The sequence below is a fragment of the Manis pentadactyla genome, chromosome 2, assembly GCF_030020395.1.
Source record: "Manis pentadactyla isolate mManPen7 chromosome 2, mManPen7.hap1, whole genome shotgun sequence".
Lineage (NCBI taxonomy): Eukaryota > Metazoa > Chordata > Mammalia > Pholidota > Manidae > Manis > Manis pentadactyla.
Genome location: NC_080020.1, coordinates 48,009,729 through 48,027,145, shown reverse-complemented (window position 1 = coordinate 48,027,145; position 17,417 = coordinate 48,009,729). Strand labels below are relative to the sequence as shown.

General features: G+C 43.0%; 1 long non-coding RNA gene across 1 annotated transcript; it reads left to right on the top strand.

Moving 5' to 3' along the window:
- Nucleotides 1-2,814: 2,814 nt before the first annotated feature.
- LOC130682697 (uncharacterized) lies at nucleotides 2,815-16,689 on the top strand. Its single transcript, XR_008995987.1, has 4 exons — nucleotides 2,815-2,896; nucleotides 3,067-3,216; nucleotides 16,110-16,163; nucleotides 16,577-16,689. It is a non-coding gene; the product is annotated as an uncharacterized LOC130682697 (long non-coding RNA).
- The last annotated feature ends 728 nt before the right edge of the window (nucleotides 16,690-17,417 follow it).

The following is a 17,417-nucleotide window of genomic DNA, read 5'->3' as shown; positions in this document are numbered from 1 at the left end:
ACAGGCAGCCGGCCCTGGCACCAGCTGTGCAGTTCCCCCAGCTTGGGTCTGCGTCCTGAACATGGCCCCGTGTGAGGTGCAGCAGGTGACCGAGGCTGGTTTGAGGACTCTCATCTTGGGTTCTGTAGAGGAGGTGAGAGCCGGGGATTAGAAGTGAGTCAGACCTCCATTTGAGCCTCAGCTTGTCTTGGATGACCTTGTGCAGTCGCTTCTCTCTGAGCTTTGCTTTCCTCATCTGCAGAATGGGGAAGTAGTAATTTCCACCTTGCAGGTGTTAAACTAGACAGTGTGTGCAATGTGGGTCAATCTGGAGTACACAGCACTTTTTAGCTATTATTAGCTCTTCTTATCAAAGGAAATTGGTCAGTTTTCCTGGGCCCTTCTCTATAGCTCTTGGTGTGTTCAGTGACATAAATATTTCCAGTATTGATTAGCCATCTCTACTTCAAGGCTTTTATTTCAGCACTGGCTTATTTTGTTCATTGTTTATACAGGTCCAGTTTCTGGGGAACTGGGAAAAAATACTTTTTTCAATAAAAGAAAATCCCAAGTGCTACATGTTTCCTCTGGGTGGAAGAGTACTCAGCAGGGAGAGCTGGCAGCACAAAGATCTGACTATTGGCATCGTTGGCTCTGACCCCACTGTCCCCTTTTAACGCTGTGGTCTCCACACACTGCAGACATTGACTCAGAGCCCCTGAGCCTGCAGCCTGAGGCCCGGCACCTTATCCCAAGCACACTGATCAACAGCCAGGGGCATAAACCTGGAGAATCCAGACAGTGTGATCCCAGGACAGCCCTCCCTGTCCTCTTTCTAGAGGTCCTGCCTTTTCCTAGACAATTGCCAGCAGGGGTGAGGAGCAGGCTCCCACTACGGGGTACAGGTTGGCTCTGTGTGGAGAACTGCTGTACTTTCAGCCCTGCAGACTCTCCACATTAGCAAAGCAGAGGATTCATCAGGAGGATAAGTGCACATAGTGCTAAGAGGGGCTTTCATTTATAGAGGATGGGCTGGACACGGCATTTCCACCAAACCTCGTGGTCTCCACTCCCTTCTCACCATCCTTTGGGAGTGCAGAGAGTAGAGGGAAGCAAGAACCTTCACCCTGAGAGCTCTGGGGCCCCCACTAGTTTGGAGCTGAGAGGTGAAGAGCTACAAGGCTGTGGACTTGCCACTGCCCTGTAGCCTCATTATTTTAGCACCTTCATTTATCAGTCCAGAATTTCTGGGAGCCTGTAAGGGGAAAATACTTGCTTAATAAATAAATTCATCAAAATTCCAATGTTAAAGCAATAGACTCCTCTCTGGTCATTGGTTTCCTCATTTGTAAAATGAACCAGGTGACTTAGATGAGCTCTCAGGTGCTTGTCATCCCCAGTAGAATTCTGTGATTTTTCTGCTTCTCCAGCACTTGGCAGCCTCTGCGCTAACCAGGAAATGCGCAAGGCCACCCTGAACCAGGAAATGCGCAAGGCCACTCTGCTGCACTTTACGATTCCTGGCATGGACCCAGCAGGGCAACCTGGGAACCTGCAAATGAGGCTGCAAAGGACAAAAATGCACATGCCAGGTCAAGAGGTAACCAGAGGCTTGATTAAATTGCATTTCTACTCCTGGAGGCTAGAGTGAGGAGCAGAGATAAAATTTTGCCAAGGACTTTTTGAAAAAGAGAAAAGAAATAAAGGAATGTATTTCCAGCTCCTCTTCTATGGAGAACTGTGTGTACATTGTGTGTTTCTGCCATCACAGCAGCACTTAACAGGTTCAGTTATTGCCTCAGTACTCCAGTCAAACAAAGGGAAGGTTGGAAACTAAATGAATTGCTCAAGGTCCATAGACAGTTCATGGAGGAAGCAGGCCCATGGGTCCCTTTATTTCATGTGCCTCAGTTTCCCCATTTCTAAACCTCATAAAGTTGCAAGGACTCAATGAGCAAATAGCACATAAAGCAGGAAGGACAGTGCCTTCCATATAGTAAGTGGCAGCACATGCGAGTCTCTCTGACTGGCTAGTGATCCTGATGCTGAAATTCACTCCAGGGAATAATGCCAAAGCTCCTGCACTTGGCCCCAGACACATCAAAATCATGGGAACATGGTTGCAAGATTACCTGCTTTCGAAGTGACTTAGTGCCTCCATCCAAGCCAGCTTTTAAGAGTCATTCTAACTGTAGCTCATTCGGCATGAACCTTGTTATTGAGGTAAATTCACCTGCAGAGAATTTTGTCTTTGTCTGGAGGATGCTGACCTGTTCTTGTGTAATGCCAACTCGCACAGGGACAGAGGACCAAGTTAAGTCACTCACATATGCATGGCCACTGGTAGGTTTTCTGGGCATTGTGGGATTTCTGCTTTTATGGTAATAGCTTCTGCTATTGACCTGATCTCACTTTCATGAATACTGTTGCACATACAGATGCATGCATAGAATAAGTGTTTAAAAGTTCCTCTTGAAAGGTTAATAATGGTGATTAGTTAGGATGGGGGGCTTGTGGCTGACTGTTTTTTCCTTATCTGCATTAGCCAATTTATCTTTAAGGAATGCATATATTTAAATAAAATAAAATAGAATAAAATGGCTGTTTGTCAACCCTCCTTTTTTGTTTGTGCTGGACATTATACAACTTGTACATAGAGAAAGAGGACTAATTCAATCTGCTTTCCCTAGGTTAGCTCTATATGAAGCCTCACAGCTTTCCTGCAAGGAAGTGATAATTATTTCCACCCATTTAAGGAGGAAACTGAAACTGGTTGAAATGATTTAGGGAAGTGACATAATCAAAGGCCACTTTTGCTATTGTTTGGCGAATGGACTGAAATGAGGCAAGCAGAGGGAACCGTTAGAGAGGTGTGTGAGTTGTCTGAGTGAGACACCAGTCTGGCCTGAATGAGGAGGTGGGTGCAGAGAGAGAAGGGTGTGTGGATTTGGGAAATATTTTGGAGGTGGGATATATTTTGTCAATATATTGGATATGAGGTGAGAAAAAAGGGAGATCCATTTGAGGTTTCTCATTTCAGCAACTGAGTGAATGGAAATGTCTTTGACTTGGTCAAAATTCGTGCAGGGAGAAGAGACCGTCGGAGGACCAGGAGTTCCACTGTGAGCATGTCCGAGGGAGCTGAGAAGCATCCAAGTGAAGGCGTCGAGGCAAGCAGCTGGCGGTGGAAGCCCAGAGCCTGGTCTGGGCTGGACAAGCGCTTGGCATCATTCCCAGGTTGGTTGTGCATGGAGCAGCGTCCGGGGTGGGCCCTCTGCCGATGGCTGGAGGTATTTTGGCTGTCACAATGTGGGGAGGAGGACTGCGACTAGCCTAGTGGGCAGAGGCTAAGAGCGCTGCTGAACACCCTGCAACACACAGGGCAGCCCCCACCACAGAGAATTCCCCATCCCAAACGGCAATGGTACCGAGATTAAGAAACTCTGGCTTCGTCTGGAGATGAGATTAAGAAACTCTGGCTTCGTCTGGAGATAGATTGTATCACCTAAGGAGGGATTATTAATAGACCGGAGGAGGCAGCTCAGGACTACTCAAGATGCCCCCGGGGATCAGGAAACTAAGGCTCAAAAGGGAGCTTGTCTAGGGTCTCTCAGAACATAGCAGAGACAAGACTTTTCCAACTCCAAACCCCATGCTCTTTATTTCATTTTTAGAATTAAAAAAAAATATTTAACATACAAACAAATGTGTAAGCAGTAATATACCATCCAGTTTTAAGAAACAAAATATAATAAATAAAGATAAAGCCTTTTGGATGGTAAGGGTCCTTCTTACCTCCCCACCTATCTCCTTTCCTCAGAAAACCATTATTATAAATTTTGTATTCACTTTTCCCATGCATATCTTTATCCTTCTGCCACATATATGCATATTTCTAAAACATATATCATATTCTTGCATGTTTAAAAACTTTAATATACATGTTATTTGTTCTGTGTATATTCCTCTGGAACAAAACTTTTCACTAATATTATGATTTTGAGATTCTCCCACACAGTTTGTTTTTAAGTAAAAATAAGTTCATGTATTTTCTCCATGATGTTGCCATAAGACTCCACCTTCACAGGTGCTCGGTCTACTGGGAACATAGAAAGATAACTTACAGAACTGTGAGATAATTGGTAGTATGGCATAAAGAGTCAGAAAGCCCTGAGAACCCAGTGAACAAGCAATCCTGCTTAGGGTATCATGGAGGGCTTCATGGAGGAGGTGCCAGTTTAAAAAGGTTGGGGAGAGAAAATCTGGAAGGCAGGAACAGCACATGGAAAGGTCTGGCTGTGTTAGAGAGAATATAGCTCAGTGTTGCTAAAACATAACTGTGAGAAGGAAAGTAGTAGCAAGAGGTGAGCTGGGGAGACAACTGAGGGCTTAATAACACAGGACTGTGGTGCTCTTTCCTTGGTTGGAGTGCTCAGTTACAAGGGGCATTCCTGACGGGCCATTCTGAAAGATGGGGAAACTGAAGCTTAAAACAGCTAAGTTCCCACCCATAGCCACACACCTGGAAAGTGGCAGGAATGAGAATCAAACTGAAGCACCCCTGATTCAAGTCCAGCACTTTGCCTTCAATGTCATCGACAGGAAAGTTATATTGGCAGTTAGGGCAAGTAGGGAAATGGTGTTAGGGAAGCTGGTAAGGGGTGTGTAGGGAAAGTTGATACAAATTATATGTATAAGAAAGAGAACAATCAGATGATCTGATTTCAACTTATAAAACAAACATAAACCTCGGTCTTCTGTAATATTAAAAAAATTGACAATTAATTCAAGTACTTCAGAAGCATGGTGGACCAATTCAAACATGTTTGTGGCTTACCACTAGCCCATGGCCATCATTTGTGACCTCTGCAGACATGATCCAGCAATGCCCTTGGGATGGGTCTGTTACAAATGTCTCGATAGTTAGATAGATAGATAGAGGTATGGATACATAGATGATTGGTTGATCAACCAATGGACAGATAGATGAATAGGTAGAAATCATAGTGATAGTTATGACCCATTTGATGGATAAGAAACTGAGGCCCAGAGATGAGAAGGTTCACACAACTTGGATGGCTAGAGCAGGGACTTATCCGAAATGTGTGTCCTTTTCACTGCATCTTATTGCCTCTCCATGAGGAGGCTGTGGGTTCTGCTATTCTTTTTCACCCAGCATCTGAAACCCTTTCCTTTGAAGACTCCAGCAACTTTCATTATATAAAAAAGAAAATGCCAGATCTTTTTTTATGCTCCCTTGTACACTATACTGCATTTGTCCTTCAAGAGGACCCATCCCAGACTTGAATGACAAGCTAGAGACTCAAAAAAGGCAGGACCGTGACAAATCTTCTGTGGTGATGGGTGGTAGCAGTGGTGTCGGCTTCATCCAAGTCCCAGTTCTATTGTCATTACCCATAATATTGGGGGTAAGCTGCGGGGTCTGTCCCCAGCAGTGGCAGCTATTGGTGCCTTTACAATAATGTGCAGTGATGTGGACAAATATTCCTTGGCTGCGTAGACTCTATACCCAGGTCTCCAGCCATCTTTGAGAAGCAAGAGGCATCCAATACCCCTATAACGTATCTTTTTTTTTTTGCTTAAATTATTCAGAGCCAGTGAACAATACAGGTCCCTGATCCTGGACCCTAGAAATCATGCAAGAGGTTGCTGGGATCTTTGCATGGTGATTTTTCTTCTTTCAACACTTCATTTGCCAATTTCCATTTAAAAATTACTGACAACGGTTTTCTGATTGCCTGTGATAATATATTCTGGCTATTTATGACTCTATCTGTGGGGAGAAAAAATCCTCCTGAATTTCTTGAGTGGTGGCCTTTGCATAATTTTGCTTTGCCCTCTTGTTCTTATGATTGCTACTCCTCTAAATAGTCATGCAGTGCTGATTGTCTTTCTTTCCAAATCACAGGTGCTGAGTCTTGTCTTTGAAGTCTCCTCATTTTCAGAGAATGTGAATGGTTGCATAGCTTCAGTCTGCTCTTTGATGAGATATTTGTGTCTTCTTTGTTTTCCGAAATTCCTTGTCTGGGAACACTGTGCTGGTCAAGAGGTTAGATTATATCATGGTAATAAGCAATCCTAAAATCTTAATGTTTTATGAGAACAAAGGCTTATTACTATCTTTCCTGAGTCAGCCAGGTTCTAATCTAAGTCTTTACTCTGAGACCCAGCTGATGGAAAAATGTCTGTTTGCAACAGTGCCAGATGTACAGCAGAAAGAAAAGGGATGTAGCAAATTATGTGTCAGTTCTTGAGGCTTTTCCTTGGAAAGGACACATTACTTCCTTCCCACTGTCATGGGCCAAAGAAGTCACATGGTTTCCCTCTAAGTTCAATAGAGTGGGGATGTACTATCCTTCCACAGGAAAGGAAACACAGAGAAAGGAAGCTCACTCTTCCATTCACCAGATATTGAGTCCGTTTCCTCAAGCGGGAACACTCAACCCCTCTGTGAGGGGGACAAGCCCAACGGTCCCCTCAACCCAGTCACTGCTTCAGACTCAAAGCTCAAGATCTCTGCAGGATGTGTGGTAATTTCTACATGGTCTCTAGCAGATATGGAATTCCTGGATCTAGAAACCAACTGTCATAGTTGGAATTCTCTAGAATGGGATCCTGGGATAGGGATTCAAGTACAAACGATTTTTCTAGGAAGTGAAGGAAACGCTAATGGAGGAATGGGAAAGTGAGACAAAGCCCAGAAGGTAGCCCACCAAAGGCACGGGAAACTGGAGCCAACTCTCAGGGGAGGAGTGATGGGAGCCAGTGTAGAAAACACTCAGGGTCAGCCCCACCCGAGGGACCCTGACTCCCGTCAGTCACTAGTTGAGGGCTGCTCCCATGGGGCCTAATGCCTTGGCACTTCTGGACTGCCACTGGGGCAGAGAAAGCCAGCAGGCAAGTAAATGCAGATGACATAGTCAGAACCAGATAGGTGTATACTAAAGAGTTAGGGGTGAGGGGATAGGCATGGGGCACCAACAGCATCGTGCATCAATGAACCAAAAATACAAGTTATCTGCTTATTTCTACTCAAAATGCAGTGGTGAAAGAGGGACAGGATAACTTGAATAAATACTCTCGTTTGGAAAGGGATAAAGAATAGGAGGCACACAGCAGGCACTGGTCCTGTCATTCTGTAATCCTGCATGACAGACATAATGAGATTTTTAGCTGGTGTAGGACGGTCCTTGTTTGTCATTCTGGGATGTGCTACCTTTTCCATTAGCTTTCTTAGATGCAACTGAAGAGGGCTTTGCAAACTAGGTCCTTATTGGAGCTGAGTAAGTGTCTCACCTGCCTCCTGCAGAAGGTGAAGACCAATAAGTAATTTCCAGTTTTGAACTGTCACAATCTAGAGGGATGGCTCCTTTGATTTAAAACTTATCCAAAAACAGCTGGTATCTTTCAGTCAACCACATGAGCCTGTAGCACCCACAATTATTTTCAACATGACTTTCACTCTAATTTAATTGTGGGTGTCTTGAGATCATCAGTTTTCTGAGCAAAAGCCACACGTTGAGGATCTTTCCCCTGGGCCATTTGGTCCAATTGAAAAGATTTATTAGAGGCTGTGATAGTTTTCTATTGCTGCCTAACAGATTACCAGAATCTTACTGGCTTAAGACAATACACATTAATTCTCATAATTTTATAGGTCAGAAGGCTGGGCATGGTATGGCAGAGTTCTCTGCTTCGGGTCACACCAGGCTGAAATCAGAGTTTCAGCAGGGCTGTCCACCTTACTGGAGCTTGGGATCCTCTTCTGAGCTCACATGGCTTCTGGGAGAATCTTGTTTCATGCGGTTATAAGGAGTGAGGGTCCTGTTTTCTTGCTGGTGTTATCCAAGGATCACTTTCAACAACTAGGCTGAACAACAAGAGACTGAACTCATGTCCTTACAGGGCAGCTTACCTCCTCGGAGCCAGCAACAGAATTTCTCTCTTCCTTCAATTTCTTTCTTTCTTCTCTGATTATCAGGACCACCCAAGAAAATCTCATTTTTTGGTGAACTCTAAAATCTTCTGACTAGGACCCTTAAATACATTTGTAAAACTTCTTTTGTCACATAATTTAAGAAAATCATGGGGATTCACAGTTTCTGCTCACACTCAGTGGAGGGGATTTTACGAATATGTACATACATACCCACTTAATCAGAAGACACAGCTGCCAACTTAATTCACAGGGCTTAACATAAGGTGTGATAACTACATTCTTGAATTGGCCCTGCCCAGAAGGCTAAGTTTTAGTAAGCCTTAGCCACTCAAATACCTCAGTTTTTCTTTTCCTATTCAAGTTTGAGAAGAATTATGGGGTTCTGTTTGGGACCTTCAAAATACACAAGAGTTTTTGGGCTCCCTATCATGTTTTAGTCTTGGCAATAAATTGGCCAATTCTTTCTGTACTATTTTGTCACATGCTACAAATGGTAATCAAGACATACTGCTGAAATTGTTTGCCTCCCTTTAGCCTAAAGTCACAGTTACGGCAGGTGTAAGTTTTATGAAATGTCTCATTACATGGACTATCTTCCTTCCCATTTTAAATGTTGCTTATATAAGGTTTTGTAGAAGGAGCCCCACATTTGGAACCAATTTCTTTATTCACTGCACTAAAACAGACTTAAAAATCTCCACGGCTATGTGAAAGTTTTATTACCTGCCCCTGCTATGTGTTCATCCTCGGTCAGCTGCATCTTCACTCTGAGACCCAGATAATGGAGCAGCCTCTCTACAGAACAGTATCACTTTTGTGGCAGAGAGGAAGAGACATGGGTAATCATGCTCCCTGAAGTGAAAAACATCACTTCTGCCCACATTTCACTGTCAAAAGCAAGTTAAGTGATCTTTGTATGGATAAATACATACATGGATGGAAATGTATAATCCTACTGCAAGGATGGGAGGGAAAGTAGGATTTTAGTGAACAGTAATACAATCTAATCCCCCCATTGCTCTAGGACAGGCATTTTCGTCTTTCTTCAGAACCAGGATTCTTTCTACTTGGCCTTTCCCTCCAGTACCTCTGTTGAGAAATATGTTTTTGGAATTGGGAAGCAGGCCTGAGATCCCTGTTAAAGAAGAGGGTAGAGTCATTTGGTTTGACTAGCATTTCTCAAACTTTTTCCCACCAGAACTGGGTACTGTTAAACCCTCTGACTTCTGTGTTCATGGATAGAGCACTTGCAGTGCTGGCCTGCACTCCTCTTGTCTCACAATATGTATCTTTGTCTCTCTTTGGTGTATATATTGGAATTATGTGATTTTTTTATCCATGTGACCTGTCAATTTTGGATGAGAGGGAGGACCTGGGTGCCAGATGTCAGTCAGATGTGGTTGTTTTTGCAGCATCTGCAGCCTAATTGGCACTTCCAGAGGCCCATTGAATGGTATGAGGACTAACACTTTCTGGATTGTTATGATGAGGGAGTATGCATCAGCCAAGGTGCAGTCAGTGTGATAGGTGCTCTGATAATGAGAAGCACCACTGGTTGTGGGAGGGTGAAATACAGGTGCCTGGTCGTGGTCAGGGAAAGTTCTGTGGGCACCATGATGTTTCACAGCCTCAAAGGATGAGGAGGAGTTCCCTAGTTAGCAGAGGTAAGAGTTAGGGAGGTGAGACTGGGACTTCCAAGCAGAGAACAATAGGTATGAAGACTTGAGAAGCAGTGGGGTGGTGGCCAAGAGTTTAAGCTTTGAAGTTAGACTGTCTTGGATTTGAAAGTCAGATCTGAGACTTACTAGCTAGGCAGCCTTGGACAAGTCATTTCAGTTCTCTGAGCTTTAGTCTCCTCTCGTGTAAGATGGAAGTAATGATATTCCAAGTTCAAAGGGGTGTTTTGAAAATTAAAAGACATAATGCTAATATTTGTTATTAAGGAACATCAAAATAAATAAATGACCAAAATCATTTTTAATAAAAACATATTCATATGATAGAGTAAGGTGTTACTTGAAAAAGGGAGTAGATAGAATGATAGGTGCTCAATAAATATTTGTTTAAGAAGTGAATGAGAAAGAGAATCTGGAGAAGGGAGGCTGGGGAAAACCTCGGACAGGACTTTTGTGTTCATACCTTTGCAGCATTTCTTCACATGGGCACGTGAGTTTGTTTGAAAGACAGATAACAGAATGGACTCGCATATTCCTAGAACCCTAAGTCTCATCCTGTGTTTCTCCCTGGATTTAAGATGATCATGTGCAGAACTGGGCAGCCAGGCCTTGGGGGTGGGGATGGGGGTGCAGATTGCCTTGCAAAGGCACTGATGTCCCAGCCAGCTAAGTGCCAAGGTAATGGGGAAAGTCTCCTAATATGACCATGCTTGCTGTGAGAAGCCAGCCCCATTACTGCAATGAAGGTGATGATTGGATGGGATTTCCACAATCACATCAGCTCTGCCTGTTGAGATACGACAGCCCAAATGCGAAGGCGACCCAATTCCTTCTGTTGCTGAATTTTCCTTTTCTCTACGCAAATTAATTTTTCTTTTTTCAGGCCTTTCCTGGGAAAGTCAGTTATAATCTGAGGTGCCATCTGTCTTTCTGGCTTCAAGCCAAACAACTTCATTAAAAACTGGGGGGTGGGAGGTTACTTTCCTGCACTGTTCTCAGCTTGTGCCGTAGAAGACAGAAAGGACTTGGCAAGGCAGAATGTGTTGGAAGCAAACCGGAGACGAGGATTTGAGTACAGTTTTGGGGAGATGACTCCAGGAAGTAGCAAGAGGGGAGGGGGTAAGGGAGAGGAGCTCACATGGGGTGCCCGCCCTACAGGTTACCTTGGCGAACTAAAATGCTCCTTAGTCATCTCAGTGGAAAGGTGAGAAAGCAGGGTTATTTATCCCCAGTTCTTGCCCAGGAATGCTTGAGAGCAGCCCCCAGGGCATTACTTTCCATGGCTCTGCAGCCCACATGCAGGACAAGCAGACAAGCAGAAGGCTGCAGTCCTAGGGCCTTATCGTAAGAAGACCAGCAGCAGTGTACAGGCAAAGTGAGCTCATGGGGGTAAGCCAGGTAACAACAGTGTCTGCCAAGAGGGGTCCCAGGTGGTCAGGACAGAGTCCTGCTAGGTCTGCAGGCAGGAAGGAAGCACCAATCTGCAGAACACATCTTTGCATTTGTTGCTGGATCCAGTCTTCAAATAATATTTTATTAGTATTTTTTGTACCTGTGCCCATGAGAGATGTTGATCTGTAGTTTTCCTCTCTTGTGAGGTCTTTGCTTTGGTATCAAGGTAACACCAGCCTCATTAAATAAATTGGGAAGTTTTCCCTTCTTGTCTGTTTTCAGGAGTGTGCATGGCATTTTCTTCCTTCAACGGCAAAGCAGTCTGGGCCTGCAGTTTTCTATGTGGGAAGATTTTATATTACTAAGTCAGTTTATTTATTTGATATCTGTCTATTCAGACTTTCTTTTCCTTCTTGTGTTCCTTTTTGTAATTGTGTCTGTCTTGGAATTTATCCATTTCATCTAATTTGTTGGCATAAAGTTGATTATAGTGGTCCATCTATGTAGTTTTTGTAAGTTTGCAGTGATTTCCCTTCTATCCTCCTGACTTTGGTGTGGTGTCTTCTTTCTTTCTTTGTTTTTTGTCTTAGTCATTCTACCTAAAGATTCATCAATTTTGTTGATTTTTAAGAAGAACCTAATGTTTGGTTTCATTTATTTCTTCCACTTATTTTTCTATTTTTGTAGTTTATTGATTTCTGCTCTTATGGTCCCTGCTTACTTTCTATTTATCCTGTTTTTGATTTATTCCTTCTTTTCTAGATTCTTGAGGTAGAACCTTAGGTTGTTGATTTTTGATATATTTTTCTTTTTCTGTATTTAAAACTATAAATTTCCCTCTAAACACTGCTTCTGCTGCATCTTGCATTTTTTGATAGGTTGTGTTTTTATTTTCTTGGATTTCCCTTGCAAACTTCTCAGCCTCGTGTGTTATTTGGAAATGTTTAATCTGCAAATACTGATTTCCTAGATTCTTTCTGTTGATGCTTTCTAATTTAATTGCATTGTGATCAGAAAATACACTTTGTGTGGTTTCACATTTTTAATTTCTAGAAATTTGTTTTATGGCCCAGTATTTGGTGAATGCTGGAGAAAATTTCCTGTGAAGTTGAAAAGACCATATTCGCTTGTTGGGTGGAATGTTCTAGAAGTATCAGCCAGGTCGAGCTGGTCTCACTGTTTCGTCAGATACTGAGAGAGAAGCACTGAAATTTCCTAAAATTGTTGAAATATCTATTTCTCTTTTTAATTCTATCAGCTTTTACTTTTTCATTTTGTGTGTTTTAGATGCCTGTACATTTAAATAGTTATATCTTTCTGATGAATGGACCCTTTTATCATTATGGGATATCTCTTTGTCTCTAGTAATATTCTTGGTCTTAAAGTCTATTTTTCCTGATAGAATATGGATGCTTCAGCTCTCTTAAGGTTACGTTTTTTCTTTTCTTTTCTTCCTTTCCCTTTTCTTTTCTTTTTAAGACAAAAACTGTGTCTATACCAGACGGAACCCTTACCTGAGGGGTTAGACAAAACTGGATTTGAACCTTGATTCTGCTATTCATTTTGTAAGCGACTGTAAGAAATGCTTCCTCTTTCTTAGGTTTAGATTTAAAAAAAATTTTATTTTGTAAAAATTGCATAATATATAATTGATCATCTTAACCTTTTTTAAGCATAGAGTTCATTAAGTCAAGTATATTCTTATCATTGTGCAGCAGATCCTCAGAAACTTTTCATCTTGCAAAAATGAAACTCTGAACCAGTTTAACAGTAACTCCTCATTTCCTTCTCCCCAAGCCCTGGGACAACCAGGATATTTTTACTGCTTTTTATTTCTGAGTTTGATTATTTTAGATACCTCATATAAATAGAGTCATATAGTATTTGTCCTTTTGTGACTGGCATACTTCACTTAGCATAATGTCCTCAAGGCTCATCCATGTTGTGCATGTAACAGGATTTTCTTCTTTCTTGGATGGAGTAATATCCCACTATAGGTATATTACATCTTGTTTGCTCACTCATCTGCTGATGGTCACTGGGGTTGCTTCTACTTCTTGGTTATTGTAAATAGTGCTGCTATGGACATGGATATGCAAACATCTCCTCAAGATCCTACTTTTAATTCTTTTGTGTATATACTGAGAAGGAGAATCACTGGATCCTATAGTCATCGTATTTTTAATTTTTTGAGAATCTACTGTTCTGGTTTCCACAGAATTTGTGTCTTTTTTTTTTTTTAACATTCCTACCAATAGTACAGAAAAGGGTTCCAATTTCTCCACATCCTCATCAACACTTGTTATTTTCTGTTTTTTAGGTAGTAGCCATCCTGATGGGAGTTGGAGGTGTCTCACTGTGCGTTTGATTTGCATTTCCTTAATGATTAGCAATGCTGAGCATCTTCTCATATGCATGTTGGCCATTTGTATATCATCTTTGGAGAAATGTCTATTCAAGTCCTTTGCCCATTTTTGAATCAGGTTTTTTTCATTGCTGCTGTTGCCCTGGAGGAGTTATTTATATATTTATATATTCTGGATATTAACATATTATCAGATTTATGATTTGCAAACGTTTTCTCCGATTCTGTAGGTTGCAATTTCACTTTGTTGATTTTATCCTCTGATGCACAGAATTAAAAAAATTTTAAATATCCGCAGGGGCACAGGCCCTGTATTTCCTGCATTATGCTTCTGAGTAAAACCCTGTTTTCCCTGCCTACTACTCTGGACTCCCAGGGAGATCAGTACGCACAGAAGAGCATGTGTTCATAACATTACAGTTTCCAAACTTCATTTCTCCTCCAGAATGTAACTGGCTTCTCACACCAACCCTGGGGGTTGGAGATATTTTCACTCATCTTGCAGAGCAGAGGCTTAGGTGACTTGCTCATGTGATGCAGCAAATAGATGGTAAAGAGGACCCTGACTCTAAATATGACACTTTCCCACTTTAATTTCCATCTCCCGGCATGAAATAGGACTAGATATTTGCTTAAGTTTGTGTTCCAGTTGGAAGGTAAGAACATGAAGAAGAAAGGAAAAACATTTTCATTTTAAAAGTTGTATTAGAGAGCGTAAGGAGGAAAATGGATGATGAAGGTTGAAAACTGCCTGAAATTTGCTTTTAGGTGGAAAAAAAATACCAGGTGCTCTATATATTGTGTCAAGAATAGCAGATGTTAGATAATGTTATCTGTCAAGGAAGAAATTAGAAAAGTTTTAGTAAGTTATTATGGAATGTTTTCACTGCCATTTTAGATAACAAGTGAAAGCTTTGAAGAGGATGCAAAATATCCCAACTGATTTGACAATGCTTGAAGGAAAAAGAGCTGAGAGTTTTAAAGAATCCAACACACTTTTTATATGACATGTTTATCAGGCAATTCTGTGTTCTAGCACACTGCCTCTGTAACTCATTCAATGCTTACGACAACTGTGCAAAGTAGGGATTCTTCCCATTTTAGAGTTGAGCACGGAGATGTGAGGCGGTTTGTCTAAGGTCACACAGCTAATAAGTGGCAGGGTCAGAGTTTGAAATTCCCCTTCACAAGGCTATTTTTTTCTGTCAAAAATGTCATAGGTCACATGGAACAGAGTCAGCTCTTACCTCTGGGTTCATAGTGTGGATTTGGTGCTTGCGCTATAGGATAAGATGGCACAGAGGGGCCCTGCTCCATGTTGAACATGGGAATCTGCTCCAGCAGCTCTGCTTTAATATGCTTTCCTACCAAAGAAATATATTCGTTAAATGTAGACAGGGAGATGAGTTGATTCTCTTCCATATCGGTCCATGAAATTTCTCTGTAACAACTGGAACTTGTGATCCATGATAATGCCCTCTTAATATCCAACTACAGCTTCAAATTCTGCATCAGAGGTGACAGAGATGGACAGTGTGAACTGGGGTCCTCCTACTGTGCCTGCAGACCGGGTTCAACAGCTCTGCTGTTGCCCGCAGAGCCCCAGCCCACCTCAAGGGCACGTTGCTGTGCCTCACCTACTCGGGTCCCAGCCAGGTCTGTGCCCACACACCAGGCCCTGGCCTCAGGCCAGCCAGCTGCTGCTCTGCCCAGCTGAATCTGCCACGGCACTGCTCCGTGCACGTGTTTGTTCAGAACAGCTCACTGAGTGATATCAGGATACTTGTCAAACCAATCTGATCCAGCTGCTTGACAGCATAGTACCCAATTTCTGTTACAACATCGAATTACTGACAACATATTGGCATTTCCGAATTGCACATGTACAGTTTGAAGAACGTCAGTGTATAGATCCTTGGATCAGTTTAGAATCCCCATTATTTAATATTTTATAACATGACTTCAACACTAAAGTAAGGCAACCCTTGTGAGTTTCAGAGCTGCCTGATTTCTTGTGTTTTGGACTGCATCTCGGAACTGCCACTTCCCCGGGGACACTTAATCTGCTGTGGGAAGCGTGGTAACACTGTGCCTTGTCCAACAGAACTTAATCACATTTGGAGGAGAAGCCCCCAGACTTGCTGCAAACCTCTGCAGCTGCCCTACAGAGACGTGGATGTGCTGTGTGCACGAGGGTTCACCTCAGGTGGCACGCCAGGGCTGACATCTTGATGAGCAGGTGATGACATCTTGATGACATTTTCACTGAGCGGGTCTATTCAGCATTTACCCAGGGGTGTTAGGCACATATTTTGCCCTCATATACTCACTTGAACAATTTTATGTGAGTGTAAAAATGTCCAAGCCAAGCCTGATTTTTAAGAAAACAGCATTCTAATCAGTGAACCCATTTTCTAGGTGTTCAATGGTGAACACAGAGGGGGCAAAGGAATCCTTCCCTGAAGGTCTGCGTCAACCTAAGTTAACATAGAAGCACACCCCAAAACATTGGAAGGCGTCAGTGTGCCACAGTTTGGTATATGAGACAATTGGGTGTGTGCTCTTCCACATACGGCTTTGAACGTTGTAAGTGCACATTTAAAAATAGTGTTTGAGTCGGATTTTTGCAGTACCTCAAATACAACCATAGTTTGAATACCATTGGTGTAGAGGAGAAGTGCTGCCTGCTAGCTGTGTGAACATGATTCCACCTCCTCATTTTTCTCATTTCTCACAGGGTTGGCCGCTCCATGGGGTTGGTGTACTGATTAAATGGAACAGTGTGTGTAAGGTATGTATCACCAAGGCCTTGCATATAGAGGGCACCCAGCAAATTCACTTCTCCATGACTTTTTAAATTCCTAATTTCGTAGGTATTGCTGAAGATGTGAGAACTGAGACAGAATAAGCCTGTGCTATGAGCCTCCTGGGGTCTTCTGGGAAGGCCAGGCAAACAGGGTGGCTGTCAGCCCTGGCTGCACATGAATCACAGAGGGAGTTTTGAAACTGTGCTGATGCCTGGGCCTAACCAGTCTGGACTGCTGCCTAGGCACTGGCGTCATGAAAGTTCTCCAGGTGATTCTGATTTGCAGTGAGGGTTGAGAACCGCTGCTCTAGACGGAAGGGCCATCCATCCTTAGCATTTTCCCATGGCCTTGGGGCAACACCCCAGTCTCATTTTGTCTCCTCCCCTGTCCCCTGCAGGAGTGTAATTTGTTCTCAAGTTATTCCCATGGTCACTGTAAGTGCTGCCATCGCTGGCAAGATGCCACTGCCACCATATGCTGTGCCATGTGCCTCCCCTTCTCTGCTCTGCTGCTGCTTCCACGGTTCCTTCCTGAGCTCCTGAAGCAAGAAACTTGGCACATTCACACTGAATGACTTGAGGAAAAGTCCAAATACCTTATGTAGGCTCAAGTCAGACCTGGCATCGCTGCAGTGCAGGGGGAAACGCATAAGATGCTTCTGCTTACTCTGTAGGGAGAAGTGACATAATTTAGAGGGAAGGGGAAGGGCTACGGGCTTTAGAGCCTGAGGGTTCTTAACATAGCAAAAGATAGCAGACAAGTCATATCTGGCTATAGAATGCCCTCCTCCCCAAGTCATTCATGAATGCTTTCTGAGCTGAGCTCAAAGGAGAGGGCACTTACTTCTGTAAAGGAGTAAGAGGAGGGGCAGAGAAGGCTCAGCATGGAAAAGGTGAAAAGCTGATCCGGGTTGGGAGGAGGTATTGGGTGTTGGTTGGATGTTGGAGGACATGTGAATAAAGACGAAGAGTGATCAGCATGAGCAAAAGCAAGGAGCCGAACAGTCACACTGTGTGTGTGGAGATCATATCATGAGGAAAAGGGGTTGGGGGGCCAGTCGTGCGTGGGTCAGATGGGTTAAGTCATGTTTTGCAGTAGCAAACAGCCTCCAGATCTCAGTGGCTTAATATGATACATCTCTATTTCACCTGTGCTGAAGATCAGTTATGGGTCAGTGGTCAAGGGCTCTTCTCTAAGCTGTCCTAACTGAGGGTGATGGACCCTCTACCTGTTGGATT